This window comes from Orycteropus afer, unplaced genomic scaffold, assembly GCF_000298275.1.
Source record: "Orycteropus afer afer isolate SDZICR_OR568_19922 unplaced genomic scaffold, OryAfe1.0 scaffold00015, whole genome shotgun sequence".
In the NCBI taxonomy this organism is placed as follows: Eukaryota; Metazoa; Chordata; class Mammalia; order Tubulidentata; family Orycteropodidae; genus Orycteropus; species Orycteropus afer.
The window spans coordinates 15,227,270-15,232,013 of record NW_006921602.1 but is presented as its reverse complement, the minus strand read 5'-3'; the positions used below and the strand labels follow the sequence as shown (position 1 = coordinate 15,232,013).

The following is a 4,744-nucleotide window of genomic DNA, read 5'->3' as shown; positions in this document are numbered from 1 at the left end:
TTCTGAACAGCAGCTCTCTCCACCTCCAAGAAAAACAATGAAGTTTGGTTTGGGTGCAGCTTATTCCCTTGATGTGATTTGCACATGGTTCTACCGGTTCAGGGAACTTTCAGCCCTGGGCATCAAATCTCAGCACAGCCCTTTTCAAATAGGAGGTCTGAAAACCAAGACATATAGTGGCTGTTCTTTTTTAAATGCATCACTTCATTTGCAGAGCACTTGTTCTTTTTATTCGTCTCTTTAAAACATAAAACCCATTCCACAGTGCACACCCATTCGTATAAGCTGAATTCCAGTGATGCTTCGAGCAGATGCATGCTATCCCATTCTGTGGGCATGCACTGAGGAGGGGTGAGGCCTTATATCTTCATGTAAATTAAAAGTTGTCATCAAAGTGGAATTATTTAACCACTATTAAGGGTTATTAATAATCGTGTGTGGTATACTATTTTTCTGTGGTTTTGGAGACTGATACAACCTATTAAACTTAATAACAGTATTTGAATATGGATACTTAACAGGAATATTGGGCCTAAGATTATAAATTTAAAGACATTTAGGATTTAATTATTAACTGTCTTTTAGTTGGTTCTCCTTGTACGGAGCACCATGCCAGATAGTTTATACACATAATCTCTTTTAAACCTAATGAAATAAGTACTATTATCTTCATGTTATGATTAAGGAAACTGAACATAGTCACTAAGTGATTGAGTGGGAACTCAAACCCATCTGTCTGACTGAAAAGTCTGTGATCTTTCCGTTTTGCTTTCCTGCCTCCTGAGTAATTGTTCTAAGTGTTGGCAAGAATAATCCACTTCTAAAGTACTCTACATAGGAGGATGCTGACCGAATTGGAGAAAAAAAAAAATCAAGACAAATAGAATTTCAAATCAGAAAGGTCAAATTAAAGGAAAGGTTCGCCTGGAAAAGGATGAATTATAAGCATTCAGCAGAAGGTTTTCATACAAAGATGACTTTGGAAAAGTAATGTGGTTCTAAACAGTGTCTCCAACCCAAATTACATGAATGCATTTGCAATCTTGAAGACCAGAATCAAACTGCACACAAAACAGCAGTAAGTGCTTCCAGAAAGACCCAAAACACAAATTTGCCAAAAGCACAGCTTTTGAATAACAGATTTGAAAGCCCAGATAGAAGGTGCCTGCAAAGATGACTTTGGCTCTTCTTCGGAACACTTACTAAAAGCATTATACATAATGCAAAAAATAACTTCAAATGATTAATTAATCTTAAACTTAACCTTTCCTAAAATTAAATGCCTCCAGTCTAAGGGCCTAGCTGCTCAGTCTGGAAGGAATTTAGTTAGCATTTATAAACTGTCAGTGTAAATATCTTTTCAAGAGACATGTATGATTGTTTTAATTCAAGAAGCCAATTCAGCGTTTATAAAAGGTAACTAAATCCATCAGCCTGCCTGTCCGTTTTGCGTTTTGCATTAATAAGACTGTATGCTTCATAATTTAATTCTGAAGTGTACAATTCAAGTGGGTTTAGATTAATAATAATAATGCATATATTAATATATAAGTTTACTGTGTTGCAATAGAATCGAAGTAAAGAAACTTTATCCTCAAAACTTCATGATCCATAAGAGTTTATAAAGTTTAGGTAGGCCTGATGGCATCTGCCCTTCTTTGATCTCCCAAGCCCAACTGGCCCAAAGAAGCAAACACTAACCAGTCTTTTGTGTGCCCAGCCTGGCACAGTGTTTGGCTGCTAAGTGAAAGATTCAAGGTTCAAATCCACCCAGGGCCACCTCGGAAGAAATTCCTGGTGAAATACTTCCAAAAAATCATTCTTTGAAAACCCTGTGGATCACAGTTCTGCTCTGACACTCATGGGGTCACCATGAACCAGAGTAGCCTTGACAGCAACTTTTTTTTCTGGTTTTCAAACAACTCCTAGGTTGCAGCTTTGATCCCTAAAAAGGTTTCTGCATTTCACCAAGGAAAACATACCTTCCATTGTTGAAAAGAACTCCCAAGTGCATTACAACCAGGGCTTTTTACTCCTGGTTCAAATAGCACAACTCACTAGGCTCTGAAGGGCTTTCAGACCAATTTCCTCAGTTCCCAGTAAGGAGACAGGCTCAAAGAGCAGTGGGCAGCTCTGAGGTTCATACCTGGGCCTGACTCCAAGGCTGGTGCTCCTCTTTTAACGCTGGCAAAGCTGGGGTCTCTGAGCCTGCCCATGTCATGGAAAAACAGCATGTTCAAGTAATAATACCTCTTCTCTGTCCACAATGTCAAGGAGCCCTAGTGGCATAGTGCCTAAGTTATTTGACTGCTAACCAGAAGGCTGGCAGTTCAAACCCACTAGCTATTCCTCAGAAGGACGATTGGGCAATCTACTTCTGTAGTGCTACTGCCTCGGAAACCCAAGGAGGGGTCGCTATGAGTCGGATCTGACTCAATGGCAGTGTGTTTGGTTTTGGTTTTTTAGTCCACAACGCCTAACCAACAATCTTAAAGTGAGGCTGTCTAGACAAACAGCAGGGTAATGGGCCTCACACCAAGCCTTGCTTGATGCCCAGAAGGTGAACCCAGAACCTCTCCTCCTTAGCAGCTGGGAACCAGGACAGGGGGCAGAGAAGGGGGATTGGAGAAACAGAGTAGAAAACCAAAAGGTAGAATCAAATTGGTGTAATGGGGAGATTTGTCTGAACAATGCCTTAATCACATATTCCAATACGGCCTTGCGTTGAGCTGAGTCCATTTACATCTTAGATCCGCCACTTAAATTATCAGCCCTATGAAGCCAGGAGGAGGCTGGCGGTTCAAACCCACCAGCCACTCCTCGGAAGGAAGATGGGGTAATCTACTTCTGTCGTGATACTGCCTCGGAAACCCAAGGAGGGGTCGCTATGAGTCGGGTCCGACTCGACGGCACATAATAACAACAACAACAACATGAAGCCAGGAGCCATTCTGGAAATATCCATTCAGTATTTCCAAGTGGAAAAGCACTCCATACATTTCTGTCATAAGAAGCATAGAAGGCATGTGCTTCCTCAGATAACAAATGAGTACAAGTTTATCTTTCTCTAGGAGCTCACATTAATCCTGCTAATCTTTGAGTTGATAAAGATGTTATGTCAAGAGCAAATGTTTCTAGAAGTCACCAGCTAACTTCCCAAAGCCTGGTTTCTTAATGAACTAATCAGATCAGCCCTAAGACATATTTGTTTCAAACATGTACGTTCTACCTCAGACCAAAAAAAAGCAAACTCACTGCTGTCAAGTCAGATCCGATTCATAGCAACCCATCCTTGGGTTTCTGAGGTGGTATCACTATGGAAGTAGATTGCCCAATCTTTTTTCCGAGGAGGGGCTGGTAGGTTTGAACCACCATCCTCTGGTTAGCAATCAAATGCCTTAGGCACAATGCCACCAGGGCTCCTTCTACCTCAGAAGAGGGAGGTTTTCAACCAAAATATTTAGTAAGTGGCTAATCCAGGTCTAGTGCTGGGCTTCCATATGTAAATGGTAAATGAGGGCCCATGAAGGCCGGAAGCTTACTGTAACCCAACAAGATTCCCCTTGGCACAGACTAGGTCCAAAAATATATTCTTACCCAGAAAGCCTCATTAACTTGGACTGCTGAAGTAATTCAAACTAGGCCTTTGCTTTCTCAATGAAATTTTTTTTTAAAAGTTAGATAGAGCTAATTAATAGCATAAAGTATCACTTAAATTACCTTTCAAGCATTCTCAATTACCTTAGAAGCAGCAATTGACAATCATTTGGTATATGAGATATGAATCAACTTTATCTAATTCATTAAAACAGGTCCCCCAGAGCCCTGGCCAGACCATACTTTGATAGCCTAGTTAAAGTGAATGAACTATTTGTACCTGGAAGCAATGGAATTAAATTTCCTCAGCAATTCCCTTCCATATAATCTGACTTTTATATTTTTACCATACTTTATAGCATTTCTATCTTAAAGGAAAAAATATCTGCATTCTATGTAGCTGTATTAGGTCTGACTTGTTTTCAGTATTCTCCTGGAAGACCCTTTCCTTCCCTGGCACTCAGTTCATCCCTCTGCTAAATGAGGGCCCTCATCTCAGAGGTTCTGATCACTCAGACAGCTCCATACTGTTGCATCAGACATGAGGTATCAGAATCATTCAACCAACAAGACTTCATTGCAGGCTTATTTTATGCCCAGCATATTAAATTGTAGTCGTGGCCGAGTGGTTAAGGTGATGGACTAGAAATCCATTGGGGTTTCCCCGCGCAGGTTCGAATCCTGCCGACTATGGAGACTTTTTTAAAGGAGCTCTGGTGGCACAGTGATTAAAGAATTGGGCTGCTAACCAAAAGGTTGGCAGTCTGAACTCACCAGCTGCTCTATGGGAGAAAGATGAGGCAGTCTGTTTCCATAAACATTTATGGCCTTGGAAATCCCCATTGGACAGCTCTTGCAACAGTTCTACTCTGACCTAAACGGTTGCTATGAGTTGCAATCGACTCAATGGCAGTGGGTTTGGTTTGGTTTTTTGGATACTAAATTAGTAAAAATAGATACACACACACTTAATTTTGTCCATGTGCTTAAGGAGTTATAGTACATCTGGAAAAGTAGAATTTAAATTTATCATGTTTACATATATAATTACAGCTCTGGTGGTGTAGTGCCTAAGGCATTTGACTGCTAACCAGAAGGCTGGCAGTTCAAACCCACCAGCCACTCCTCGGAAGGAAGGTTGGGCAAT

General features: G+C 40.8%; 1 non-coding gene across 1 annotated transcript; it reads left to right on the top strand.

Annotated features, from left to right (window-relative positions):
- Positions 1-4,208: 4,208 nt before the first annotated feature.
- Positions 4,209-4,290, top strand: TRNAS-AGA. The gene has a single exon. It is a non-coding gene; the product is annotated as a tRNA-Ser (tRNA).
- Positions 4,291-4,744: the final 454 nt, after the last annotated feature.